Source organism: Aulostomus chinensis, chromosome 4, assembly GCF_037954235.1.
Source record: "Aulostomus chinensis isolate RoL2024-O1b breed Wild chromosome 4, RoL_Achi_v1.0, whole genome shotgun sequence".
In the NCBI taxonomy this organism is placed as follows: Eukaryota; Metazoa; Chordata; class Actinopteri; order Syngnathiformes; family Aulostomidae; genus Aulostomus; species Aulostomus chinensis.
The window spans coordinates 25,292,364-25,318,202 of NC_141323.1; the positions used below are offsets into that span (position 1 = coordinate 25,292,364).

At 43.8% G+C, this 25,839-nt stretch overlaps 27 non-coding genes and 7 pseudogenes across 27 annotated transcripts; all 34 read left to right on the plus strand.

The window, feature by feature from the left end:
* Positions 1 to 263: 263 nt before the first annotated feature.
* LOC147264237 (5S ribosomal RNA) lies at positions 264 to 382 on the plus strand. Its single transcript, XR_015113255.1, has one exon. It is a non-coding gene; the product is annotated as a 5S ribosomal RNA (ribosomal RNA).
* Positions 383 to 691: 309 nt separating this feature from the next.
* Positions 692 to 810, plus strand: LOC147264238 (5S ribosomal RNA). The gene has a single exon (XR_015115010.1). It is a non-coding gene; the product is annotated as a 5S ribosomal RNA (ribosomal RNA).
* A 309-nt stretch (positions 811 to 1,119) lies between these two features.
* LOC147264239 (5S ribosomal RNA) lies at positions 1,120 to 1,238 on the plus strand. Its single transcript, XR_015115266.1, has one exon. It is a non-coding gene; the product is annotated as a 5S ribosomal RNA (ribosomal RNA).
* Positions 1,239 to 1,547: 309 nt separating this feature from the next.
* LOC147264240 (5S ribosomal RNA) lies at positions 1,548 to 1,666 on the plus strand. Its single transcript, XR_015113830.1, has one exon. It is a non-coding gene; the product is annotated as a 5S ribosomal RNA (ribosomal RNA).
* A 309-nt stretch (positions 1,667 to 1,975) lies between these two features.
* On the plus strand, positions 1,976 to 2,084 carry LOC147264241 (5S ribosomal RNA; annotated as a pseudogene).
* A 309-nt stretch (positions 2,085 to 2,393) lies between these two features.
* LOC147264242 (5S ribosomal RNA) lies at positions 2,394 to 2,512 on the plus strand. Its single transcript, XR_015115321.1, has one exon. It is a non-coding gene; the product is annotated as a 5S ribosomal RNA (ribosomal RNA).
* A 309-nt stretch (positions 2,513 to 2,821) lies between these two features.
* Positions 2,822 to 2,940, plus strand: LOC147264243 (5S ribosomal RNA). The gene has a single exon (XR_015113831.1). It is a non-coding gene; the product is annotated as a 5S ribosomal RNA (ribosomal RNA).
* A 309-nt stretch (positions 2,941 to 3,249) lies between these two features.
* Positions 3,250 to 3,368, plus strand: LOC147264244 (5S ribosomal RNA; annotated as a pseudogene).
* A 309-nt stretch (positions 3,369 to 3,677) lies between these two features.
* On the plus strand, positions 3,678 to 3,796 carry LOC147264245 (5S ribosomal RNA). Its single transcript, XR_015115267.1, has one exon. It is a non-coding gene; the product is annotated as a 5S ribosomal RNA (ribosomal RNA).
* Positions 3,797 to 4,105: 309 nt separating this feature from the next.
* LOC147264246 (5S ribosomal RNA) lies at positions 4,106 to 4,224 on the plus strand. Its single transcript, XR_015113832.1, has one exon. It is a non-coding gene; the product is annotated as a 5S ribosomal RNA (ribosomal RNA).
* Positions 4,225 to 4,533: 309 nt separating this feature from the next.
* LOC147264247 (5S ribosomal RNA) lies at positions 4,534 to 4,642 on the plus strand (annotated as a pseudogene).
* A 309-nt stretch (positions 4,643 to 4,951) lies between these two features.
* On the plus strand, positions 4,952 to 5,070 carry LOC147264248 (5S ribosomal RNA). Its single transcript, XR_015114823.1, has one exon. It is a non-coding gene; the product is annotated as a 5S ribosomal RNA (ribosomal RNA).
* A 309-nt stretch (positions 5,071 to 5,379) lies between these two features.
* On the plus strand, positions 5,380 to 5,498 carry LOC147264249 (5S ribosomal RNA). The gene has a single exon (XR_015113833.1). It is a non-coding gene; the product is annotated as a 5S ribosomal RNA (ribosomal RNA).
* Positions 5,499 to 5,807: 309 nt separating this feature from the next.
* Positions 5,808 to 5,926, plus strand: LOC147264250 (5S ribosomal RNA). The gene has a single exon (XR_015113379.1). It is a non-coding gene; the product is annotated as a 5S ribosomal RNA (ribosomal RNA).
* Positions 5,927 to 6,235: 309 nt separating this feature from the next.
* On the plus strand, positions 6,236 to 6,354 carry LOC147264251 (5S ribosomal RNA). Its single transcript, XR_015114730.1, has one exon. It is a non-coding gene; the product is annotated as a 5S ribosomal RNA (ribosomal RNA).
* Positions 6,355 to 6,664: 310 nt separating this feature from the next.
* Positions 6,665 to 6,783, plus strand: LOC147264252 (5S ribosomal RNA). The gene has a single exon (XR_015113834.1). It is a non-coding gene; the product is annotated as a 5S ribosomal RNA (ribosomal RNA).
* A 309-nt stretch (positions 6,784 to 7,092) lies between these two features.
* LOC147264253 (5S ribosomal RNA) lies at positions 7,093 to 7,211 on the plus strand (annotated as a pseudogene).
* A 6,977-nt stretch (positions 7,212 to 14,188) lies between these two features.
* On the plus strand, positions 14,189 to 14,307 carry LOC147264254 (5S ribosomal RNA). Its single transcript, XR_015113355.1, has one exon. It is a non-coding gene; the product is annotated as a 5S ribosomal RNA (ribosomal RNA).
* Positions 14,308 to 14,617: 310 nt separating this feature from the next.
* On the plus strand, positions 14,618 to 14,736 carry LOC147264255 (5S ribosomal RNA). The gene has a single exon (XR_015113836.1). It is a non-coding gene; the product is annotated as a 5S ribosomal RNA (ribosomal RNA).
* Positions 14,737 to 15,045: 309 nt separating this feature from the next.
* LOC147264256 (5S ribosomal RNA) lies at positions 15,046 to 15,164 on the plus strand. Its single transcript, XR_015115011.1, has one exon. It is a non-coding gene; the product is annotated as a 5S ribosomal RNA (ribosomal RNA).
* A 309-nt stretch (positions 15,165 to 15,473) lies between these two features.
* On the plus strand, positions 15,474 to 15,592 carry LOC147264257 (5S ribosomal RNA). The gene has a single exon (XR_015113837.1). It is a non-coding gene; the product is annotated as a 5S ribosomal RNA (ribosomal RNA).
* Positions 15,593 to 15,901: 309 nt separating this feature from the next.
* On the plus strand, positions 15,902 to 16,020 carry LOC147264258 (5S ribosomal RNA). The gene has a single exon (XR_015113838.1). It is a non-coding gene; the product is annotated as a 5S ribosomal RNA (ribosomal RNA).
* Positions 16,021 to 16,329: 309 nt separating this feature from the next.
* LOC147264259 (5S ribosomal RNA) lies at positions 16,330 to 16,438 on the plus strand (annotated as a pseudogene).
* Positions 16,439 to 16,747: 309 nt separating this feature from the next.
* LOC147264260 (5S ribosomal RNA) lies at positions 16,748 to 16,866 on the plus strand. Its single transcript, XR_015113839.1, has one exon. It is a non-coding gene; the product is annotated as a 5S ribosomal RNA (ribosomal RNA).
* Positions 16,867 to 17,175: 309 nt separating this feature from the next.
* On the plus strand, positions 17,176 to 17,293 carry LOC147264261 (5S ribosomal RNA; annotated as a pseudogene).
* Positions 17,294 to 17,602: 309 nt separating this feature from the next.
* LOC147264262 (5S ribosomal RNA) lies at positions 17,603 to 17,721 on the plus strand. Its single transcript, XR_015114354.1, has one exon. It is a non-coding gene; the product is annotated as a 5S ribosomal RNA (ribosomal RNA).
* A 310-nt stretch (positions 17,722 to 18,031) lies between these two features.
* LOC147264263 (5S ribosomal RNA) lies at positions 18,032 to 18,150 on the plus strand. Its single transcript, XR_015113840.1, has one exon. It is a non-coding gene; the product is annotated as a 5S ribosomal RNA (ribosomal RNA).
* Positions 18,151 to 18,459: 309 nt separating this feature from the next.
* Positions 18,460 to 18,578, plus strand: LOC147264264 (5S ribosomal RNA). The gene has a single exon (XR_015113841.1). It is a non-coding gene; the product is annotated as a 5S ribosomal RNA (ribosomal RNA).
* A 309-nt stretch (positions 18,579 to 18,887) lies between these two features.
* Positions 18,888 to 19,005, plus strand: LOC147264265 (5S ribosomal RNA; annotated as a pseudogene).
* A 307-nt stretch (positions 19,006 to 19,312) lies between these two features.
* Positions 19,313 to 19,431, plus strand: LOC147264266 (5S ribosomal RNA). The gene has a single exon (XR_015114355.1). It is a non-coding gene; the product is annotated as a 5S ribosomal RNA (ribosomal RNA).
* Positions 19,432 to 19,741: 310 nt separating this feature from the next.
* LOC147264267 (5S ribosomal RNA) lies at positions 19,742 to 19,860 on the plus strand. Its single transcript, XR_015113842.1, has one exon. It is a non-coding gene; the product is annotated as a 5S ribosomal RNA (ribosomal RNA).
* Positions 19,861 to 20,169: 309 nt separating this feature from the next.
* On the plus strand, positions 20,170 to 20,288 carry LOC147264268 (5S ribosomal RNA). Its single transcript, XR_015113843.1, has one exon. It is a non-coding gene; the product is annotated as a 5S ribosomal RNA (ribosomal RNA).
* Positions 20,289 to 20,595: 307 nt separating this feature from the next.
* On the plus strand, positions 20,596 to 20,714 carry LOC147264269 (5S ribosomal RNA). Its single transcript, XR_015115012.1, has one exon. It is a non-coding gene; the product is annotated as a 5S ribosomal RNA (ribosomal RNA).
* A 309-nt stretch (positions 20,715 to 21,023) lies between these two features.
* On the plus strand, positions 21,024 to 21,142 carry LOC147264270 (5S ribosomal RNA). The gene has a single exon (XR_015113844.1). It is a non-coding gene; the product is annotated as a 5S ribosomal RNA (ribosomal RNA).
* The last annotated feature ends 4,697 nt before the right edge of the window (positions 21,143 to 25,839 follow it).

Below are 25,839 nucleotides of genomic sequence, written 5' to 3' on the forward strand. Positions count from 1 at the left end.
CAGCATGAGCGAGCTTCCCTCACACACCTTTTCTTGAAGGGCCCTCTGCAGCTTTGGAATGGAATTTCATGCAGTGGTTAATTTGAAGAAGACAGATGGCAGATGCAGTACTTTTCTCTCGATGACATCAACATTCTTTTGTTTTATTGACAGGACACCGATTTGGCGTGTGAAAAGACCCTGAGGCTGTTGCGCATCACTTTTTTTCTGAGGTTGTAAAGTGTGTGAAATGGATATAGAGCCCATGTGTGTGAGAGTCAAGAGCTTACGGACATACCACTCTGAACACGCCCGATCTCGTCTGATCTCGGAAGCTAAGCAGGGTTGGGCCTGGTTAGTACTTGGATGGGAGACCACCTGGGAATACCAGGTGTTGTAAGCTTTTTTGTTTCATTGTGAGGAAAGGGCAGCTTTGAGTGTTTGGGGACCAGCATGAGCGAGCTTCCCTCACACACCTTTTCTTGAAGCGCCCTCCACAGCTTTGGAATGGAATGTCATGCAGTGGTTAATTTGAAGTAGACAGATGGCAGATGCAGTACTTTTCTCTAGATGACATCAACATTCTTTTCTTTTATTGACAGGACACCGATTTGGCGTGTGAAAAGACCCTGAGGCTGTTGCGCATCACTTTTTTTCTGAGGTTGTAAATTGTGTGAAATGGATATAGAGCCCATGTGTGTCAGAGTCAAAGGCTTATGGCCATACTACTCTGAACACGCCCGATCTCGTCTGATCTCGGAAGCTTAGCAGGGTCGGGCCTGGTTAGTACTTGGATGGAAGACCGCCTGGGAATACCAGGTGCTGTAAGCTTTTTTGTTTCATTGTGAGGAAAGGGCCGCTTTGAGTCTTTGGGGACCAGCATGAGCGAGCTTCCCTCACACACCTTTTCTTGAAGCGCCCTCTGCAGCTTTGGAATGGAATTTCATGCAGTGGTTAATTTGAAGAAGACAGATGGCAGATGCAGTACTTTTCTCTCGATGACATCAACATTCTTTTCTTTTATTGACAGGACAACTATTTGGTGTGTAAAAAGACCGTGAGGCTGTTGCACATCACATTTTTTTTGAGGTTGTAAAGTGAGTGAAATGGATATAGAGCCCATGTGTGTGAGAGTCAAGGGCTTACGGCCATACCACTCTGAACACGCCCGATCTCGTCTGATCTCGGAAGCTGAGCAGGGTCGTGCCTGGTTAGTACTTGGATGGAAGACCGCCTGGGAATACCAGGTGCTGTAAGCTTTTTTGTTTCATTGTGAGGAAAGGGCCGCTTTGAGTCTTTGGGGACCAGCATGAGCGAGCTTCCCTCACACACCTTTTCTTGAAGCGCCCTCTGCAGCTTTGGAATGGAATTTCATGCAGTGGTTAATTTGAAGAAGACAGATGGCAGATGCAGTACTTTTCTCTCGATGACATCAACATTCTTTTCTTTTATTGACAGGACAACTATTTGGTGTGTAAAAAGACCGTGAGGCTGTTGCACATCACATTTTTTTTGAGGTTGTAAAGTGAGTGAAATGGATATAGAGCCCATGTGTGTGAGAGTCAAGGGCTTACGGCCATACCACTCTGAACACGCCCGATCTCGTCTGATCTCGGAAGCTTAGCAGGGTCGGGCCTGGTTAGTACTTGGATGGAAGACCGCCTGGGAATACCAGGTGCTGTAAGCTTTTTTGTTTCATTGTGAGGAAAGGGCCGCTTTGAGTCTTTGGGGACCAGCATGAGCGAGCTTCCCTCACACACCTTTTCTTGAAGCGCCCTCTGCAGCTTTGGAATGGAATTTCATGCAGTGGTTAATTTGAAGTAGACAGATGGCAGATGCAGTACTTTTCTCTCGATGACATCAACATTCTTTTCTTTTATTGACAGGACACGTATTTGGCGTGTTAAAAGACCCTGAGGCTGTTGCGCATCACTTTTTTTCTGAGGTTGTAAATTGTGTGAAATGGATATAGAGCCCATGTGTGTCAGAGTCAAGGGCTTACGGCCATACCACTCTGAACACGCCTGATCTCGGAAGCTAAGCAGGGTCGGGCCTGGTTAGTACTTGGATGGAAGACCGCCTGGGAATACCAGGTGCTGTAAGCTTTATTATTTCTTTGTGAGGAAAGGGCAGCTTTGAGTCTTTGGGGACCAGCATGAGCGAGCTTCCCTCACACACCTTTTCTTGAAGCGCCCTCCACAGCTTTGGAATGGAATGTCATGCAGTGGTTAATTTGAAGTAGACAGATTGCAGATGCAGTACTTTTCTCTAGATGACATCAACATTCTTTTCTTTTATTGACAGGACACCTATTTGGCGTGTGAAAAGACCCTGAGGCTGTTGCGCTTCACTTTTTTTCTGAGGTTGTAAATTGTGTGAAATGGATATAGAGCCCATGTGTGTCAGAGTCAAGGGCTTACAGCCATACCACTCTGAACACGCCCGATCTCGTCTGATCTCGGAAGCTAAGCAGGGTCGGGCCTGGTTAGTACTTGGATGGGAGACCGCCTGGGAATACCAGGTGCTGTAAGCTTTTTGTTTCATTGTGAGGAAAGGGCAGCTTTGAGTGTTTGGGGACCAGCATGAGCGAACTTCCCTCACACACCTTTTCTTGAAGCGCCCTCCACAGCTTTCAAATGGAATGTCATGCAGTGTGTAATTTGAAGTAGACAGATTGCAGATGCAGTACTTTTCTCTAGATGACATCAACATTCTTTTCTTTGTATTGACAGGACAACTATTTGGTGTGTAAAAAGGCCTTGAGGCTGTTGCACATCACATTTTTTTTGAGGTTGTAAAGTGAGTGAAATGGATATGGAGCCCATGTGTGTGAGAGTCAAGGGCTTACGGCCATACCACTCTGAACACGCCCGATCTCGTCTGATCTCGGAAGCTTAGCAGGGTCGGGCCTGGTTAGTACTTGGATGGAAGACCGCCTGGGAATACCAGGTGCTGTAAGCTTTTTTGTTTCATTGTGAGGAAAGGGCCGCTTTGAGTCTTTGGGGACCAGCATGAGCGAGCTTCCCTCACACACCTTTTCTTGAAGCGCCCTCCACAGCTTTGGAATGGAATGTCATGCAGTGGTTAATTTGAAGTAGACAGATGGCAGATGCAGTACTTTTCTCTAGATGACATCAACATTCTTTTCTTTTATTGACAGGACACCGATTTGGCGTGTGAAAAGACCCTGAGGCTGTTGCGCATCACTTTTTTTCTGAGGTTGTAAATTGTGTGAAATGGATATAGAGCCCATGTGTGTCAGAGTCAAAGGCTTATGGCCATACTACTCTGAACACGCCCGATCTCGTCTGATCTCGGAAGCTTAGCAGGGTCGGGCCTGGTTAGTACGTGGATGGAAGACCGCCTGGGAATACCAGGTGCTGTAAGCTTTTTTTTTTCATTGTGAGGAAAGGGCCGCTTTGAGTCTTTGGGGACCAGCATGAGCGAGCTTCCCTCACACACCTTTTCTTGAAGCGCCCTCTGCAGCTTTGGAATGGAATTTCATGCAGTGGTTAATTTGAAGAAGACAGATGGCAGATGCAGTACTTTTCTCTCGATGACATCAACATTCTTTTCTTTTATTGACAGGACAACTATTTGGTGTGTAAAAAGACCGTGAGGCTGTTGCACATCACATTTTTTTTGAGGTTGTAAAGTGAGTGAAATGGATATAGAGCCCATGTGTGTGAGAGTCAAGGGCTTACGGCCATACCACTCTGAACACGCCCGATCTCGTCTGATCTCGGAAGCTGAGCAGGGTCGTGCCTGGTTAGTACTTGGATGGAAGACCGCCTGGGAATACCAGGTGCTGTAAGCTTTTTTGTTTCATTGTGAGGAAAGGGCCGCTTTGAGTCTTTGGGGACCAGCATGAGCGAGCTTCCCTCACACACCTTTTCTTGAAGCGCCCTCTGCAGCTTTGGAATGGAATTTCATGCAGTGGTTAATTTGAAGAAGACAGATGGCAGATGCAGTACTTTTCTCTCGATGACATCAACATTCTTTTCTTTTATTGACAGGACAACTATTTGGTGTGTAAAAAGACCGTGAGGCTGTTGCACATCACATTTTTTTTGAGGTTGTAAAGTGAGTGAAATGGATATAGAGCCCATGTGTGTGAGAGTCAAGGGCTTACGGCCATACCACTCTGAACACGCCCGATCTCGTCTGATCTCGGAAGCTTAGCAGGGTCGGGCCTGGTTAGTACTTGGATGGAAGACCGCCTGGGAATACCAGGTGCTGTAAGCTTTTTTGTTTCATTGTGAGGAAAGGGCCGCTTTGAGTCTTTGGGGACCAGCATGAGCGAGCTTCCCTCACACACCTTTTCTTGAAGCGCCCTCTGCAGCTTTGGAATGGAATTTCATGCAGTGGTTAATTTGAAGTAGACAGATGGCAGATGCAGTACTTTTCTCTCGATGACATCAACATTCTTTTCTTTTATTGACAGGACACGTATTTGGCGTGTTAAAAGACCCTGAGGCTGTTGCGCATCACTTTTTTTCTGAGGTTGTAAATTGTGTGAAATGGATATAGAGCCCATGTGTGTCAGAGTCAAGGGCTTACGGCCATACCACTCTGAACACGCCTGATCTCGGAAGCTAAGCAGGGTTGGGCCTGGTTAGTACTTGGATGGAAGACCGCCTGGGAATACCAGGTGCTGTAAGCTTTATTATTTCTTTGTGAGGAAAGGGCAGCTTTGAGTCTTTGGGGACCAGCATGAGCGAGCTTCCCTCACACACCTTTTCTTGAAGCGCCCTCCACAGCTTTGGAATGGAATGTCATGCAGTGGTTAATTTGAAGTAGACAGATTGCAGATGCAGTACTTTTCTCTAGATGACATCAACATTCTTTTCTTTTATTGACAGGACACCTATTTGGCGTGTGAAAAGACCCTGAGGCTGTTGCGCTTCACTTTTTTTCTGAGGTTGTAAATTGTGTGAAATGGATATAGAGCCCATGTGTGTCAGAGTCAAGGGCTTACGGCCATACCACTGTGAACACGCCCGATCTCGTCTGATCTCGGAAGCTAAGCAGGGTCGGGCCTGGTTAGTACTTGGATGGGAGACAGCCTGGGAATACCAGGTGCTGTAAGCTTTTTGTTTCATTGTGAGGAAAGGGCAGCTTTGAGTGTTTGGGGACCAGCATGAGCGAACTTCCCTCACACACCTTTTCTTGAAGCGCCCTCCACAGCTTTCAAATGGAATGTCATGCAGTGTGTAATTTGAAGTAGACAGATTGCAGATGCAGTACTTTTCTCTAGATGACATCAACATTCTTTTCTTTGTATTGACAGGACAACTATTTGGTGTGTAAAAAGGCCTTGAGGCTGTTGCACATCACATTTTTTTTGAGGTTGTAAAGTGAGTGAAATGGATATGGAGCCCATGTGTGTGAGAGTCAAGGGCTTACGGCCATACCACTCTGAACACGCCCGATCTCGTCTGATCTCGGAAGCTTAGCAGGGTCGGGCCTGGTTAGTACTTGGATGGAAGACCGCCTGGGAATACCAGGTGCTGTAAGCTTTTTTGTTTCATTGTGAGGAAAGGGCCGCTTTGAGACTTTGGGGACCAGCATGAGCGAGCTTCCCTCACACACCTTTTCTTGAAGGGCCCTCTGCAGCTTTGGAATGGAATTTCATGCAGTGGTTAATTTGAAGAAGACAGATGGCAGATGCAGTACTTTTCTCTCGATGACATCAACATTCTTTTGTTTTATTGACAGGACACCGATTTGGCGTGTGAAAACACCCTGAGGCTGTTGCGCATCACTTTTTTTCTGAGGTTGTAAAGTTTTTGAAATGGATATAGAGCCCATGTGTGTGAGAGTCAAGAGCTTACGGCCATACCACTCTGAACACGCCCGATCTCGTCTGATCTCGGAAGCTAAGCAGGGTTGGGCCTGGTTAGTACTTGGATGGGAGACTGCCTCGGAATACCAGGTGCTGTAAGCTTTTTTGTTTCATTGTGAGGAAAGGGCAGCTTTGAGTGTTTGGGGACCAGCATGAGCGAGCTTCCCTCACACACCTTTTCTTGAAGCGCCCTCCACAGCTTTGGAATGGAATGTCATGCAGTGGTTAATTTGAAGTAGACAGATGGCAGATGCAGTACTTTTCTCTAGATGACATCAACATTCTTTTCTTTTATTGACAGGACACCGATTTGGCGTGTGAAAAGACCCTGAGGCTTTTGCGCATCACTTTTTTTCTGAGGTTGTAAATTGTGTGAAATGGATATAGAGCCCATGTGTGTCAGCGTCAAAGGCTTATGGCCATACTACTCTGAACACGCCCGATCTCGTCTGATCTCGGAAGCTAAGCAGGGTCGGTCCTGGTTAGTACTTGGATGGAAGACCGCCTGGGAATACCAGGTGCTGTAAGCTTTTTTATTTCTTTGTGAGGAAAGGGCAGCTTTAAGTCTTTGGGGACCAGCATGAGCGAGCTTCCCTCACACACCTTTTCTTGAAGTGCCCTCCACAGCTTTCGAATGGAATGTCATGCAGTGTGTAATTTGAAGTAGACAGATTGCAGATGCAGTACTTTTCTCTAGATGACATCAACATTTTTTTCTTTGTATTGACAGGACAACTATTTGGTGTGTAAAAAGACCGTGAGGCTGTTGCACATCACATTTTTTTTGAGGTTGTAAAGTGAGTGAAATGGATATAGAGCCCATGTGTGTGAGAGTCAAGGGCTTACGGCCATACCACTCTGAACACGCCCGATCTCGTCTGATCTCGGAAGCTTAGCAGGGTCGGGCCTGGTTAGTACTTGGATGGAAGACCGCCTGGGAATACCAGGTGCTGTAAGCTTTTTTGTTTCATTGTGAGGAAAGGGCCGCTTTGAGTCTTTGGGGACCAGCATGAGCGAGCTTCCCTCACACACCTTTTCTTGAAGCGCCCTCTGCAGCTTTGGAATGGAATTTCATGCAGTGGTTAATTTGAAGAAGACAGATGGCAGATGCAGTACTTTTCTCTCGATGACATCAACATTCTTTTCTTTTATTGACAGGACACGTATTTGGCGTGTTAAAAGACCCTGAGGCTTTTGCGCATCACATTTTTTCTGAGGTTGTAAATTGTGTGAAATGGATATAGAGCCCATGTGTGTCAGAGTCAAGGGCTTACGGCCATACTACTCTGAACACGCCCGATCTCGTCTGGTCTCTGAATCTAAGCAGGGTCGGGCCTGGTTAGTACTTGGATGGGAGACCGCCTGGGAATACCAGGTGCTGTAAGCTTTTTTGTTTCATTGTGAGGAAAGGGCAGCTTTGAGTTTTTGGGGACCAGCATGAGCGAACTTCCCTCACACACCTTTTCTTGAAGCGCCCTCCACAGCTTTCGAATGGAATGTCATGCAGTGTGTAATTTGAAGGAGACAGATTGCAGATGCAGTACTTTTCTCTAGATGACATCAACATTCTTTTCTTTGTATTGACAGGACAACTATTTGGTGTGTAAAAAGACTGTGAGGCTTTTGCACATCACATTTTTTTTGAGGTTGTAAAGTGAGTGAAATGGATATAGAGCCCATGTGTGTGAGAGTCAAGGGCTTACGGCCATACCACTCTGAACACGCATGCGCCAATCAGACGGTACGCTGACAGCACGACACACGGAGGTCGCGGACTCCGCTTTTCCCATTTCTTTCGTTTTTTTTCAGCCTTTTTCATTGTTCTTCCTTATTTTCCGTGCATTTTTGGTTCGTTTTTAGAGTGAACATTTTTTCCCCCCGACAGTTTTTATACTGATCGGGGGAGGTCAATTTGAGTTTTTTTTTTCCTCATGGAAAACTTTCGGACGGACCAAATGGATTTGAACTCTGCAAACGGACTTCAGATTACGAGCATGGAAAACGGACTTGACATAAACGCACAAACAGGTGAAGAAAATGAAAAATGGTTGCTTGTTAAAAAAAACAATCAGAAACGAAACATGAAGAAGTCGGAAGGAAAACTGCCGGAGGGAAATGCGAGAGCGGCTTCCGCAGCGACAGCGGGGGAAAGACGGCGAGCAGCGGCTGATTCAGAGGAGATGAGCGCTGGAGCCGGTCCACAGGCAACGAGAGCTGGTGGCCTGAAGAACAGAGCTGAAGACGTGGTTCCGAGAAGACCTGGGCAGCGAGGAGCTACTGGAGAGGCGGCGGAGAGTGAGAGAGAATTGGCGGCGGAAAGAGATGCGGCGTCTGGTGGGGAAAGGCAGCTGCAGCAGCGACATGGAGCGGCGAAATCTGCGGGTGGCGACCACAAGTATGACAGAGAACTGACGGTCAGTGTCGAGGTAACTGGGCAGGATGAAGTCCCAGTTCTCGAATTAATGAGATGCATAAGAGCACTGTGTGGAGGTTTAATAGCCTGTAGGGCGACAGGGCCGCAGAAATATGAAATTACCATGTCACACATCAAAGGGAAAGAGAGAATCCTAGATGGTTTCAAAATTGGGGACAACACAGTGCATGTCAAAGATCTGTGTAATGATGAACTCATGGTTTCTTTTTTAAGCTTACCAGCTTACATCAGAGATGAGGAAATTTTACAGAAGCTAGAAGGGTGGGGAGTCTCAGCGGCATCAACTATAAGGAGGAGGATGTGGCCGGGTACGCAAATTGCTGATGGGACGCGGTTTCTCAAAGTAAAGTTTACAGATAAAGTCAAATCTCTGCCTTATTCAGCACGGTTTGACACAGCAATGGGACCGGAATATTTCAGGGTCATACATGATAGGCAGGCTAGGGTGTGTAGGATGTGCCTCCAGCCGGGGCACATCCTAAGGGACTGTCCTGAGTTCTCCTGCCATAAGTGTGGTGTCCAGGGGCATTATGCAAGGGAGTGCAACAGGAAACCTAATAAGATACAGAAATGTGAGGTGTGTTGGAACAAAATTGATGAATGTAATTGTAATTATAGTGATGAGGATATTGTGGTGGAATCTGGATCTGAGGAGCTGTACAGTGAGATGGAAGGTTTAAGTGAGGGAGGAACGGAGGATGAGGAGGAAGATGACGAGGTGGGTAGTGGCGCCGCCAAGCAGGCTGCTGGTGAGGGTTACGCCCCTCAGAGAACCCAGAGCCCTCCTAAAGTGGTGCAGAGCCCAGGCACAAGGCTTGGTTCAAGTCTGAATGACATGAGCACTGACTCAGGCCCACAGCAGAGAGGAAAGGATGGAGGAGGAAACGGGTCCGAAAAGGAGCCGGAGCCTTCTCAACTCCTGGAATCAATGGAGGTGGGGGATACCCCAAGAGAATTGCAGCCGGCGGCAGCCACATCCACCAGGGTACCTACCTTAAATGTGCCCTCCACCTTCCCTCCTCAGAGTAGATCAAACAGTGACTCGGAAATGGACTTTGCCACAATAAAAAATATTCGGAAAAAGCACACCTCAATAAAAGATGCTGCGATGAAGAAAAAACAGAAGAAAGAAGGAGGGAGAGGTAAAAAATCTTGAGGGAAAATTGGCTGTTTAAAGGTTTTTTTTGGTCTGACCATGTTTCTGCTGCACTCCCTTAATGTCAATGGACTCCGCACTTATGGCAGGATGACCGCCATTTTACTTAAAAGCAAGTGTGACATTCTCTGCTTACAGGAGACAAGGTGGGAAGGGGATAGCGTGGCGGCAGCAAGCAAAATGTGGGGAGGAGATGTTTTTTTTAGCAACGGCACAAGTAAATCTTGTGGCGTAGCTATTTTAGTAAAAAAGACTATAAGTACCAATAGCAAGTTAATATATCATGACAAGAAAGGTAGAATACTTATTATAGATGTTTGCATAAACAATAGAACATACAGAATTGTTAACATATATGCCAGTAACTGTGAAAAGGAAAGGAAAATGTTTCTAAATAGTATAAGCAGATGGATAGATCATAGAACCATAATAATAGGAGATTTCAATATCGCATTAACTAAGGATGATATATCAATTAACAATGTATACAAGAATGACACAAGCAGAACTGAGCTATATAATTTAATGAATATTCACAATTTGACAGATGTATGGAGAATTCACAACCCATTCAAGAAAGAGTACTCCAGAAGACAGGTTGTGCAGGGAAAAATGAAACAAGCCAGAATAGATTTATGTCTAGCGGCCCCTGAAGCAACAAAACAGATCAATAAAATACAATATAATTATAACGCATGGAGTGATCACGCAACAATTGAGTGTTACTTGGGTGCTGCAGGAGGTTTCAGGGGGGGAGGTACCTGGTGCCTCAACTCCAGCCTCCTGGCAGATTCAACTTACGTTAAAAAAATCACAAAACTGCTTGATTATGCAAAAATTGAAATGAAAATAGAAAATAATTTTATAGAAAAGTGGGAAATTCTAAAGCAAAGAATTAAAAGAAGTAGTATAAATTATAGTAAAGAGAAAAAGTGGAGAGAGGAGCTGGAAGAAAATCGACTAAGAAAATTAATCAATCATGAAATAGCATTATTTGATAAAGAACCTAACAGAAACACAGAAAACTATGAATTATATAAAGCAAAACTAGTAAACATAGAAAAAATAAAATGCAGAGGTGCAATGATAAGAAGCAGAGTTAAAAATTTAGTAGAAGGAGAAAAATGCACCGCATATTTTTTGGGGCTCGAAAAGCAAAAACAAAACAAAACTATAATAGAAAAAATCAACGATATAACTGGAAAAGAATATGACGATCAAGAAAATATACTAAGAGTAACTACAGAGTTTTATAAAGAATTATTTGATAATGGATATAGCAATAGCGAAGAGGTAGACAAGTTGTTATCAAATATCCAAACTAGTATTTCAGTGGAGGATAAGGAATGGTCTGATGCACAAATTACTATTAATGAGATAAAGACGGCAATAGATAGCTTAAATAAAAACAAAAGTCCAGGGGTAGATGGTTTAACAGCAGAATTTTATATTTGTTTCAAAGAGCAGATAGCTCCCCTGTTGCTGTCATTGTACCACTCAATGGAACGGGAACAGAGAACATCCAATACATTCACTGCAGGAATAATTTCACTTATCTACAAAAATAAAGGTTCAAAACAGGATATAACAAACTATAGACCAATAAGTTTACTCAATACAGATTACAAGATACTGACCAAAACACTGGCAAACAGGCTTAAACTTACAATAGGGACCATTATTGGTAATACACAGGCATACGGCATACCAGATAGAGACATCATAGATACGATCCTTACAATAAAGGATACCGTCAGGACAATGGCAGCACAGGGGGGGTATCTGCTCGGAATTGATTTGGAGAAAGCATTCGACAGAGTAGAACATCTTTTCTTATATAAAACTTTAAAAAGATTTGGATACGGTGAAGGCTTTATTAAATGGATTAAATTATTATACGATAACGCATACAGTCAAATAAAGATAAATGGACAACTAACAGAAAAGATCAAATTAAAAAGATCGGTAAGGCAAGGATGCCCGCTTTCAGCTCTTTTATACAGTATTGTTGCTGAGCCACTAGCTTTAAGTATAATGAATGATAAGAATATTATAGGTATAAAAACATATAGAGACAAAGTCGTTAAAATAGCACAATTTGCGGATGATATCAATATAATGTTTAAAAATGAAGAAAATTTAAATTATATTATAAAACATCTAGAAAGATATGAAAAAGCATCAGGAGCTAAGGTTAACAGAAATAAGTCAGAAATGATGGAATTCGGTAAAAATAGTTTAAAAAATAATTGGGGTTTTAGCACTAAAGAATACAGGAAAATACTGGGTGTATACATTGGTAAAAATGAAGGGGAAGCCAGGGACTTAGGGTGGAGAGAACTTGTAAAAAAGGTAGAAAATACACTTAATTTATGGAGAAGTAGGGGTTTAAGCCTGAGAGGAAAGGTAATTGTCATCAATGCCTTAATACTGTCAAAAATTAATCATGTTTTGGGGGCCTGTGAGCTACCGCAGTGGGCACTAAATTCGCTCAATGAAGCGATCTCCTCCTTCCTTTGGAGGGGAAAGGGAAATTCGATCGCTCATCGGGTGATAATTGCTAATAAAAGGGAGGGGGGATTAGGACTAATTGACATCAGTGCAAAAAAAGATGCACTCAGGGCCAAATTAGTTAGAAATTTTCTCGATTCGAACAGGCAGTACCCCTGGGAGGACACAATGGCGGGCTACCTGGCTGAGTACGGGGAGGGGGAGAAACTCCCTCTTTATCACCTCCTTCCTGGGAAAAGCCATGGCTCGCTACCGATGTTCTACCAGGAGGTGCTAGAGGCATGGGGCAAATTCCTGCCCCACCTCAGGCCTAAGTGCAGTCAGAAAAGTCATGTGCTGCAGTTACCTTTTCTCGAAAGCACCTTTTTCACACACAATGGTAGGACACTTAAATGCAGGGCACTTCAGCAACATAATATAACAAGGGTCGGTCAAGTGGTGGGGGAAAGGGGTCTGTTCAGTCTCAGGAAAGTCACAACCCAACTCAAAAAAACAGGGACACCGTGCAGAAAGGATTACCTAAATGGACTAGGTAACAAAATCAACAGAAACATAACCTCACTGTGGAGAAACTTAATCATCACGGACAAATCGAGAGCAGACCCCGAACTCCCACCGCTTGAGCTTGTCACACAGTACACAGGGAAAGAGCTGTCACAGGTGAAAACAAAGGACTGGTACACCATAGGGATTAACTCAATTAAACGCACTCCAAAAGCAGAAAAACACTGGGCACAATTATTCAAGGGAATACCGATAGGAAAAATCTGGCAAAACCTTAACATACCTTACATGGACAGCAATACTTTCAAGCTAGAATTCAATATCAGACACAGGAGAATTTTCACAGGAATCAAATTACACCAGATTAATAAGGAAAACTACAGTAGGACATGCCAAATCTGCAATAAAGAACCGGAAGACCAGGAGCATCTATTCATCAACTGCAAGGAATCGGATAAATTCAGGAATTTCATCAGGATGCTACTGCAAGAGCACTGCAATTTCAGTTTGACAGATGAAACACTATGGACATGGACTCTTCTCTTTGGTACAACACTGAAACAAAAGGATCAGAACAGGACTCTCATAAATACCATACTCACTTTTGCAAAAAAATCAATATGGACAACTAGAAACTACGCTCTCTATGAAAAGAAGAAAATAAACATATTTGGGGTTTTTTACACAACACTCTTGACGCACCTACAAATCTTACATGACATGGACAAGGATATTTTTGAAAACACTTTCTGCAGGAAAAACACATTTTTCAACATAGCAAATGGCAAAATTGAAATAAACAAGATTGACAATGGTATGTTTTCTCTTCAAATTCCCAGCTAAGTAGTCTCTTTTTTTTATAAAGCAAAGTATTTTTCAAATTTAATAAAGGGGTGAGCAAATTGGGTGGTTTATGTTTTTGGTGTGTTTAACATTTCATTTTGATAAAATTTCATTTAAAAAAAAAAAAAAAAAAAAAAAATTTGTGTGTGTGACACTTCACGACAGGAATTTGTTCTTTTTAGTCCCATGAGTTTTTTTTTGTCTCTCTTTAATTTTTATTTATTTTTTTTTGGAATGACCTGCATTGCTCCAGTGGCTGTAGGCACATAGTGTTGGTTTATTTGTCTAAATTTAACTTAATTAAAAAAAAAAAAAAAAAAAACTCTGATGGTGTTTTCATCAAGTTCGAGGTGTATCAAGGGTGGGGGTTTTTTTTTGGTAAGATTTCTTTCCTGAAGGAATTTATTTTTTATATAATTGTTAAATTTTGTCATGTAAATAAGAATGTACAGTTGGTAAAAATGTATGATGTATTTTTGATAATAAAAGACAAAAAAAAAAAAAAAAAAAACACGCCCGATCTCGTCTGATCTCGGAAGCTTTGCAGGGTCGGGCCTGGTTAGTACTTGGATGGAAGACCGCCTGGGAATACCAGGTGCTGTAAGCTTTTTTGTTTGATTGTGAGGAAAGGGCCGCTTTGAGACTTTGGGGACCAGCATGAGCGAGCTTCCCTCACACACCTTTTCTTGAAGGGCCCTCTGCAGCTTTGGAATGGAATTTCATGCAGTGGTTAATTTGAAGAAGACAGATGGCAGATGCAGTACTTTTCTCTAGATGACATCAACATTCTTTTCTTTTATTGACAGGACACCGATTTGGCGTGTGAAAAGACCCTGAGGCTTTTGCGCATCACTTTTTTTCTGAGGTTGTAAATTGTGTGAAATGGATATAGAGCCCATGTGTGTCAGAGTCAAAGGCTTATGGCCATACTACTCTGAACACGCCCGATCTCGTCTGATCTCGGAAGCTAAGCAGGGTCGGGCCTGGTTAGTACTTGGATGGAAGACCACCTGGGAATACCAGGTGCTGTAAGCTTTTTTATTTCTTTGTGAGGAAAGGGCAGCTTTGAGTCTTTGGGGACCAGCATGAGCGAGCTTCCCTCACACACCTTTTCTTGAAGTGCCCTCCACAGCTTTCGAATGGAATGTCATGCAGTGTGTAATTTGAAGTAGACAGATTGCAGATGCAGTACTTTTCTCAAGATGACATCAACATTTTTTTCTTTGTATTGACAGGACAACTATTTGGTGTGTAAAAAGACCGTGAGGCTGTTGCACATCACATTTTTTTTGAGGTTGTAAAGTGAGTGAAATGGATATAGAGCCCATGTGTGTGAGAGTCAAGGGCTTACGGCCATACCACTCTGAACACGCCCGATCTCGTCTGATCTCGGAAGCTTAGCAGGGTCGGGCCTGGTTAGTACTTGGATGGAAGACCGCCTGGGAATACCAGGTGCTGTAAGCTTTTTTGTTTCATTGTGAGGAAAGGGCCGCTTTGAGTGTTTGGGGACCAGCATGAGCGAGCTTCCCTCACACACCTTTTCTTGAAGCGCCCTCCACAGCTTTGGAATGGAATGTCATGCAGTGGTTAATTTGAAGTAGACAGATGGCAGATGCAGTACTTTTCTCTAGATGACATCAACATTCTTTTCTTTTATTGACAGGACACCGATTTGGCGTGTGAAAAGACCCTGAGGCTGTTGCGCATCACTTTTTTTCTGAGGTTGTAAATTGTGTGAAATGGATATAGAGCCCATGTGTGTCAGAGTCAAAGGCTTATGGCCATACTACTCTGAACACGCCCGATCTCGTCTGATCTCGGAAGCTTAGCAGGGTCGGGCCTGGTTAGTACTTGGATGGAAGACCGCCTGGGAATACCAGGTGCTGTAAGCTTTTTTGTTTCATTGTGAGGAAAGGGCCGCTTTGAGTCTTTGGGGACCAGCATGAGCGAGCTTCCCTCACACACCTTTTCTTGAAGCGCCCTCTGCAGCTTTGGAATGGAATTTCATGCAGTGGTTAATTTGAAGAAGACAGATGGCAGATGCAGTACTTTTCTCTCGATGACATCAACATTCTTTTCTTTTATTGACAGGACAACTATTTGGTGTGTAAAAAGACCGTGAGGCTGTTGCACATCACATTTTTTTTGAGGTTGTAAAGTGAGTGAAATGGATATAGAGCCCATGTGTGTGAGAGTCAAGGGCTTACGGCCATACCACTCTGAACACGCCCGATCTCGTCTGATCTCGGAAGCTTAGCAGGGTCGGGCCTGGTTAGTACTTGGATGGAAGACCGCCTGGGAATACCAGGTGCTGTAAGCTTTTTTGTTTCATTGTGAGGAAAGGGCCGCTTTGAGTCTTTGGGGACCAGCATGAGCGAGCTTCCCTCACACACCTTTTCTTGAAGCGCCCTCTGCAGCTTTGGAATGGAATTTCATGCAGTGGTTAATTTGAAGAAGACAGATGGCAGATGCAGTACTTTTCTCTCGATGACATCAACATTCTTTTCTTTTATTGACAGGACAACTATTTGGTGTGTAAAAAGACCGTGAGGCTTTTGCACATCACATTTTTTTTGAGGTTGTAAAGTGAGTGAAATGGATATAGAGCCCATGTGTGTGAGAGTCAAGGGCTTACGGCCATACCACTCTGAACACGCCCGATCTCGTCTGATCTCGGAAGCTTAGCAGGGTCGGGCCTGGTTAGTACTTGGATGGAAGACCGCCTGGGAATACCAGGTGCTGTAAGCTTTTTTGTTTCATTGTGAGGAAAGGGCCGCTTTGAGTCTTTGGGGACCAGCATGAGCGAGCTTCCCTCACACACCTTTTCTTGAAGCGCCCTCTGCAGCTTTGGAATGGAATTTCATGCAGTGGTTAATTTGAAGTAGACAGATGGCAGATGCAGTACTTTTCTCTCGATGACATCAACATTCTTTTCTTTTATTGACAGGACACGTATTTGGCGTGTTAAAAGACCCTGAGGCTGTTGCGCATCACTTTTTTTCTGAGGTTGTAAATTGTGTGAAATGGATATAGAGCCCATGTGTGTCAGAGTCAAGGGCTTACGGCCATACCACTCTGAACACGTCTGATCTCGGAAGCTAAGCAGGTTTGGGCCTGGTTAGTACTTGGATGGAAGACCGCCTGGGAATACCAGGTGCTGTAAGCTTTTTTGTTTCATTGTGAGGAAAGGGCCGCTTTGAGTCTTTGGGGACCAGCATGAGCGAGCTTCCCTCACACACCTTTTCTTGAAGCGCCCTCTGCAGCTTTGGAATGGAATTTCATGCAGTGGTTAATTTGAAGAAGACAGATGGCAGATGCAGTACTTTTCTCTAGATGACATCAACATTCTTTTCTTTTATTGACAGGACACCGATTTGGTGTGTAAAAAGACCGTGAGGCTGTTGCGCATCACTTTTTTTCTGAGGTTGTAAATTGTGTGAAATGGATATAGAGCCCATGTGTGTGAGAGTCAAGGGCTTACGGCCATACCACTCTGAACACGCCCGATCTCGTCTGATCTCGGAAGCTTAGCAGGGTCGGGCCTGGTTAGTACTTGGATGGAAGACCGCCTGGGAATACCAGGTGCTGTAAGCTTTTTTGTTTCATTGTGAGGAAAGGGCCGCTTTGAGACTTTGGGGACCAGCATGAGCGAGCTTCCCTCACACACCTTTTCTTGAAGGGCCCTCTGCAGCTTTGGAATGGAATTTCATGCAGTGGTTAATTTGAAGAAGACAGATGGCAGATGCAGTACTTTTCTCTCGATGACATCAACATTCTTTTGTTTTATTGACAGGACACCGATTTGGCGTGTGAAAAGACCCTGAGGCTGTTGCGCATCACTTTTTTTCTGAGGTTGTAAAGTGTGTGAAATGGATATAGAGCCCATGTGTGTGAGAGTCAAGAGCTTACGCCTAACCACTCTGAACACGCCCGATCTCGTCTGATCTCGGAAGCTAAGCAGGGTTGGGCCTGGTTAGTACTTGGATGGGAGACCGCCTGGGAATACCAGATGTTGTAAGCTTTTTTGTTTCATTGTAAGGAAAGGGCAGCTTTGAGTGTTTGGGGACCAGCATGAGCGAGCTTCCCTCACACACCTTTTCTTGAAGCGCCCTCCACAGCTTTGGAATGGAATGTCCTGCAGTGGTTAATTTGAAGTAGACAGATGGCAGATGCAGTACTTTTCTCTAGATGACATCAACATTCTTTTCTTTTATTGACAGGACACCGATTTGGCCTGTGAAAAGACCCTGAGGCTGTTGCGCATCACTTTTTTTCAGAGGTTGTAAATTGTGTGAAATGGATATAGAGCCCATGTGTGTCAGAGTCAAAGGCTTATGGCCATACTACTCTGAACACGCCCGATCTCGTCTGATCTCGGAAGCCAAGCAGGGTCGGGCCTGGTTAGTACTTGGATGGAAGACCGCCTGGGAATACCAGGTGCTGTAAGCTTTTTTATTTCTTTGTGAGGAAAGGGCAGCTTTGAGTCTTTGGGGACCAGCATGAGCGAACTTCCCTCACACACCTTTTCTTGAAGTGCCCTCCACAGCTTTCGAATGGAATGTCATGCAGTGTGTAATTTGAAGTAGACAGATTGCAGATGCAGTACTTTTCTCTAGATGACATCAACATTTTTTTCTTTGTATTGACAGGACAACTATTTGGTGTGTAAAAAGACCGTGAGGCTGTTGCACATCACATTTTTTTTGAGGTTGTAAAGTGAGTGAAATGGATATAGAGCCCATGTGTGTGAGAGTCAAGGGCTTACGGCCATACCACTCTGAACACGCCCGATCTCGTCTGATCTCGGAAGCTTAGCAGGGTCGGGCCTGGTTAGTACTTGGATGGAAGACCGCCTGGGAATACCAGGTGCTGTAAGCTTTTTTGTTTCATTGTGAGGAAAGGGCCGCTTTGAGTCTTTGGGGACCAGCATGAGCGAGCTTCCCTCACACACCTTTTCTTGAAGCGCCCTCTGCAGCTTTGGAATGGAATTTCATGCAGTGGTTAATTTGAAGAAGACAGATGGCAGATGCAGTACTTTTCTCTCGATGACATCAACATTCTTTTCTTTTATTGACAGGACACCGATTTGGTGTGTAAAAAGACCGTGAGGCTGTTGCGCATCACTTTTTTTCTGAGGTTGTAAATTGTGTGAAATGGATATAGAGCCCATGTGTGTGAGAGTCAAGGGCTTACGGCCATACCACTCTGAACACGCCCGATCTCGTCTGATCTCGGAAGCTTAGCAGGGTCGGGCCTGGTTAGTACTTGGATGGAAGACCGCCTGGGAATACCAGGTGCTGTAAGCTTTTTTGTTTCATTGTGAGGAAAGGGCCGCTTTGAGACTTTGGGGACCAGCATGAGCGAGCTTCCCTCACACACCTTTTCTTGAAGGGCCCTCTGCAGCTTTGGAATGGAATTTCATGCAGTGGTTAATTTGAAGAAGACAGATGGCAGATGCAGTACTTTTCTCTCGATGACATCAACATTCTTTTGTTTTATTGACAGGACACCGATTTGGCGTGTGAAAAGACCCTGAGGCTGTTGCGCATCACTTTTTTTCTGAGGTTGTAAAGTGTGTGAAATGGATATAGAGCCCATGTGTGTGAGAGTCAAGAGCTTACGCCTAACCACTCTGAACACGCCCGATCTCGTCTGATCTCGGAAGCTAAGCAGGGTTGGGCCTGGTTAGTACTTGGATGGGAGACCGCCTGGGAATACCAGATGTTGTAAGCTTTTTTGTTTCATTGTAAGGAAAGGGCAGCTTTGAGTGTTTGGGGACCAGCATGAGCGAGCTTCCCTCACACACCTTTTCTTGAAGCGCCCTCCACAGCTTTGGAATGGAATGTCCTGCAGTGGTTAATTTGAAGTAGACAGATGGCAGATGCAGTACTTTTCTCTAGATGACATCAACATTCTTTTCTTTTATTGACAGGACACCGATTTGGCCTGTGAAAAGACCCTGAGGCTGTTGCGCATCACTTTTTTTCAGAGGTTGTAAATTGTGTGAAATGGATATAGAGCCCATGTGTCAGAGTCAAAGGCTTATGGCCATACTACTCTGAACACGCCCGATCTCGTCTGATCTCGGAAGCCAAGCAGGGTCGGGCCTGGTTAGTACTTGGATGGAAGACCGCCTGGGAATACCAGGTGCTGTAAGCTTTTTTATTTCTTTGTGAGGAAAGGGCAGCTTTGAGTCTTTGGGGACCAGCATGAGCGAACTTCCCTCACACACCTTTTCTTGAAGTGCCCTCCACAGCTTTCGAATGGAATGTCATGCAGTGTGTAATTTGAAGTAGACAGATTGCAGATGCAGTACTTTTCTCTAGATGACATCAACATTTTTTTCTTTGTATTGACAGGACAACTATTTGGTGTGTAAAAAGACCGTGAGGCTGTTGCACATCACATTTTTTTTGAGGTTGTAAAGTGAGTGAAATGGATATAGAGCCCATGTGTGTGAGAGTCAAGGGCTTACGGCCATACCACTCTGAACACGCCCGATCTCGTCTGATCTCGGAAGCTTAGCAGGGTCGGGCCTGGTTAGTACTTGGATGGAAGACCGCCTGGGAATACCAGGTGCTGTAAGCTTTTTTGTTTCATTGTGAGGAAAGGGCCGCTTTGAGTCTTTGGGGACCAGCATGAGCGAGCTTCCCTCACACACCTTTTCTTGAAGCGCCCTCTGCAGCTTTGGAATGGAATTTCATGCAGTGGTTAATTTGAAGAAGACAGATGGCAGATGCAGTACTTTTCTCTCGATGACATCAACATTCTTTTCTTTTATTGACAGGACACCGATTTGGTGTGTAAAAAGACCGTGAGGCTGTTGCGCATCACTTTTTTTCTGAGGTTGTAAATTGTGTGAAATGGATATAGAGCCCATGTGTGTGAGAGTCAAGGGCTTACGGCCATACCACTCTGAACACGCCCGATCTCGTCTGATCTCGGAAGCTTAGCAGGGTCGGGCCTGGTTAGTACTTGGATGGAAGACCGCCTGGGAATACCAGGTGCTGTAAGCTTTTTTGTTTCATTGTGAGGAAAGGGCAGCTTTGAGTGTTTGGGGACCAGCATGAGCGAGCTTCCCTCACACACCTTTTCTTGAAGCGCCCTCCACAGCTTTGGAATGGAATGTCATGCAGTGGTTAATTTGAAGTAGACAGATGGCAGATGCAGTACTTTTCTCTAGATGACATCAACATTCTTTTCTTTTATTGACAGGACAACTATTTGGTGTGAAAAGACCCTGAGGCTGTTGCGCATCACTTTTTTTCTGAGGTTGTAAATTGTGTGAAATGGATATAGAGCCCATGTGTGTCAGAGTCAAAGGCTTATGGCCATACTACTCTGAACACGCCCGATCTCGTCTGATCTCGGAAGCTTAGCAGGGTCGGGCCTGGTTAGTACTTGGATGGAAGACCGCCTGGGAATACCAGGTGCTGTAAGCTTTTTTGTTTCATTGTGAGGAAAGGGCCGCTTTGAGTCTTTGGGGACCAGCATGAGCTAGCTTCCCTCACACACCTTTTCTTGAAGCGCCCTCTGCAGCTTTGGAATGGAATTTCATGCAGTGGTTAATTTGAAGAAGACAGATGGCAGATGCAGTACTTTTCTCTCGATGACATCAACATTCTTTTCTTTTATTGACAGGACAACTATTTGGTGTGTAAAAAGACCGTGAGGCTGTTGCACATCACATTTTTTTTGAGGTTGTAAAGTGAGTGAAATGGATATAGAGCCCATGTGTGTGAGAGTCAAGGGCTTACGGCCATACCACTCTGAACACGCCCGATCTCGTCTGATCTCGGAAGCTTAGCAGGGTCGGGCCTGGTTAGTACTTGGATGGAAGACCGCCTGGGAATACCAGGTGCTGTAAGCTTTTTTGTTTCATTGTGAGGAAAGGGCCGCTTTGAGTCTTTGGGGACCAGCATGAGCGAGCTTCCCTCACACACCTTTTCTTGAAGCGCCCTCTGCAGCTTTGGAATGGAATTTCATGCAGTGGTTAATTTGAAGAAGACAGATGGCAGATGCAGTACTTTTCTCTCGATGACATCAACATTCTTTTCTTTTATTGACAGGACACCGATTTGGTGTGTAAAAAGACCGTGAGGCTGTTGCGCATCACTTTTTTTCTGAGGTTGTAAATTGTGTGAAATGGATATAGAGCCCATGTGTGTGAGAGTCAAGGGCTTACGGCCATACCACTCTGAACACGCATGCGCCAATCAGACGGTACGCTGACAGCACGACACACGGAGGTCGCGGACTCCGCTTTTCCCATTTCTTTCGTTTTTTTCAGCCTTTTTCATTGTTCTTCCTTATTTTCCGTGCATTTTTGGTTCGTTTTTAGAGTGAACATTTTTTCCCCCCGACAGTTTTTATACTGATCGGGGGAGGTCAATTTGAGTTTTTTTTTTCCTAATGGAAAACTTTCGGACGGACCAAATGGATTTGAACTCTGCAAACGGATTTCAGATTACGAGCATGGAAAACGGACTTGACATAAACGCACAAACAGGTGAAGAAAATGAAAAATGGTTGCTTGTTAAAAGAAACAATCAGAAACGAAACATGAAGAAGTCGGAAGGAAAACTGCCGGAGGGAAATGCGAGAGCGGCTTCCGCAGCGACAGCGGGGGAAAGACGGCGAGCAGCGGCTGATTCAGAGGAGATGAGCGCTGGAGCCGGTCCACAGGCAACGAGAGCTGGTGGCCTGAAGAACAGAGCTGAAGACGTGGTTCCGAGAAGACCTGGGCAGCGAGGAGCTACTGGAGAGGCGGCGGAGAGTGAGAGAGAATTGGCGGCGGAAAGAGATGCGGCGTCTGGTGGGGAAAGGCAGCTGCAGCAGCGACATGGAGCGGCGAAATCTGCGGGTGGCGACCACAAGTATGACAGAGAACTGACGGTCAGTGTCGAGGTAACTGGGCAGGATGAAGTCCCAGTTCTCGAATTAATGAGATGCATAAGAGCACTGTGTGGAGGTTTAATAGCCTGTAGGGCGACAGGGCCGCAGAAATATGAAATTACCATGTCACACATCAAAGGGAAAGAGAGAATCCTAGATGGTTTCAAAATTGGGGACAACACAGTGCATGTCAAAGATCTGTGTAATGATGAACTCATGGTTTCTTTTTTAAGCTTACCAGCTTACATCAGAGATGAGGAAATTTTACAAAAGCTAGAAGGGTGGGGAGTCTCAGCTGCATCAACTATAAGGAGGAGGATGTGGCCGGGTACGCAAATTGCTGATGGGACGCGGTTTCTCAAAGTAAAGTTTACAGATAAAGTCCAATCTCTGCCTTATTCAGCACGGTTTGACACAGCAATGGGACCGGAATATTTCAGGGTCATACATGATAGGCAGGCTAGGGTGTGTAGGATGTGCCTCCAGCCGGGGCACATCCTAAGGGACTGTCCTGAGTTCTCCTGCCATAAGTGTGGTGTCCAGGGGCATTATGCAAGGGAGTGCAACAGGAAACCTAATAAGATACAGAAATGTGAGGTGTGTTGGAACAAAATTGATGAATGTAATTGTAATTATAGTGATGAGGATATTGTGGTGGAATCTGGATCTGAGGAGCTGTACAGTGAGATGGAAGGTTTAAGTGAGGTAGGAACGGAGGATGAGGAGGAAGATGACGAGGTGGGTAGTGGCGCCGCCAAGCAGGCTGCTGGTGAGGGTTACGCCCCTCAGAGAACCCAGAGCCCTCCTAAAGTGGTGCAGAGCCCAGGCACAAGGCTTGGTTCAAGTCTGAATGACATGAGCACTGACTCAGGCCCACAGCAGAGAGGAAAGGATGGAGGAGGAAACGGGTCCGAAAAGGAGCCGGAGCCTTCTCAACTCCTGGAATCAATGGAGGTGGGGGATACCCCAAGAGAATTGCAGCCGGCGGCAGCCACATCCACCAGGGTACCTACCTTAAATGTGCCCTCCACCTTCCCTCCTCAGAGTAGATCAAACAGTGACTCGGAAATGGACTTTGCCACAATAAAAAATATTCGGAAAAAGCACACCTCAATAAAAGATGCTGCGATGAAGAAAAAACAGAAGAAAGAAGGAGGGAGAGGTAAAAAGTCTTGAGGGAAAATTGGCTGTTTAAAGGTTTTTTTGGTCTGACCATGTTTCTGCTGCACTCCCTTAATGTCAATGGACTCCGCACTTATGGCAGGATGACCGCCATTTTACTTAAAAGCAAGTGTGACATTCTCTGCTTACAGGAGACAAGGTGGGAAGGGGATAGCGTGGCGGCAGCAAGCAAAATGTGGGAAGGAGATGTCTTTTTTAGCAACGGCACAAGTAAATCTTGTGGCGTAGCTATTTTAGTAAAAAAGACTATAAGTACCAATAGCAAGTTAATATATCATGACAAGAAAGGTAGAATACTTATTATAGATGTTTGCATAAACAATAGAACATACAGAATTGTTAACATATATGCCAGTAACTGTGAAAAGGAAAGGAAAATGTTTCTAAATAGTATAAGCAGATGGATAGATCATAGAACCATAATAATAGGCGATTTCAATATCGCATTAACTAAGGATGATATATCAATTAACAATGTATACAAGAATGACACAAGCAGAACTGAGCTATATAATTTAATGAATATTCACAATTTGACAGATGTATGGAGAATTCACAACCCATTCAAGAAAGAGTACTCCAGAAGACAGGTTGTGCAGGGAAAAATGAAACAAGCCAGAATAGATTTATGTCTAGCGGCCCCTGAAGCAACAAAACAGATCAATAAAATACAATATAATTATAACGCATGGAGTGATCACGCAACAATTGAGTGTTACTTGGGTGCTGCAGGAGGTTTCAGGGGGGGAGGTACCTGGTGCCTCAACTCCAGCCTCCTGGCAGATTCAACTTACGTTAAAAAAATCACAAAACTGCTTGATTATGCAAAAATTGAAATGAAAATAGAAAATAATTTTATAGAAAAGTGGGAAATTCTAAAGCAAAGAATTAAAAGAAGTAGTATAAATTATAGTAAAGAGAAAAAGTGGAGAGAGGAGCTGGAAGAAAATCGACTAAGAAAATTAATCAATCATGAAATAGCATTATTTGATAAAGAACCTAACAGAAACACAGAAAACTATGAATTATATAAAGCAAAACTAGGAAACATAGAAAAAATAAAATGCAGAGGTGCAATGATAAGAAGCAGAGTTAAAAATTTAGTAGAAGGAGAAAAATGCACCGCATATTTTTTGGGGCTCGAAAAGCAAAAACAAAACAAAACTATAATAGAAAAAATCAACGATATAACTGGAAAAGAATATGACGATCAAGAAAATATACTAAGAGTAACTACAGAGTTTTATAAAGAATTATTTGATAATGGATATAGCAATAGCGAAGAGGTAGACAAGTTGTTATCAAATATCCAAACTAGTATTTCAGTGGAGGATAAGGAATGGTCTGATGCACAAATTACTATTAATGAGATAAAGACGGCAATAGATAGCTTAAATAAAAACAAAAGTCCAGGGGTAGATGGTTTAACAGCAGAATTTTATATTTGTTTCAAAGAGCAGATAGCTCCCCTGTTGCTGTCATTGTACCACTCAATGGAACGGGAACAGAGAACATCCAATACATTCACTGCAGGAATAATTTCACTTATCTACAAAAATAAAGGTTCAAAACAGGATATAACAAACTATAGACCAATAAGTTTACTCAATACAGATTACAAGATACTGACCAAAACACTGGCAAACAGGCTTAAACTTACAATAGGAACCATTATTGGTAATACACAGGCATACGGCATACCAGATAGAGACATCATAGATACGATCCTTACAATAAAGGATACCGTCAGGACAATGGCAGCACAGGGGGGGTATCTGCTCGGAATTGATTTGGAGAAAGCATTCGACAGAGTAGAACATCTTTTCTTATATAAAACTTTAAAAAGATTTGGATACGGTGAAGGCTTTATTAGATGGATTAAATTATTATACGATAACGCATACAGTCAAATAAAGATAAATGGACAACTAACAGAAAAGATCAAATTAAAAAGATCGGTAAGGCAAGGATGCCCGCTTTCAGCTCTTTTATACAGTATTGTTGCTGAGCCACTAGCTTTAAGTATAATGAATGATAAGAATATTATAGGTATAAAAACATATAGAGACAAAGTCGTTAAAATAGCACAATTTGCGGATGATATCAATATAATGTTTAAAAATGAAGAAAATTTAAATTATATTATAAAACATCTAGAAAGATATGAAAAAGCATCAGGAGCTAAGGTTAACAGAAATAAGTCAGAAATGATGGAATTCGGTAAAAATAGTTTAAAAAATAATTGGGGTTTTAGCACTAAAGAATACAGGAAAATACTGGGTGTATACATTGGTAAAAATGAAGGGGAAGCCAGGGACTTAGGGTGGAGAGAACTTGTAAAAAAGGTAGAAAATACACTTAATTTATGGAGAAGTAGGGGTTTAAGCCTGAGAGGAAAGGTAATTGTCATCAATGCCTTAATACTGTCAAAAATTAATCATGTTTTGGGGGCCTGTGAGCTACCGCAGTGGGCACTAAATTCGCTCAATG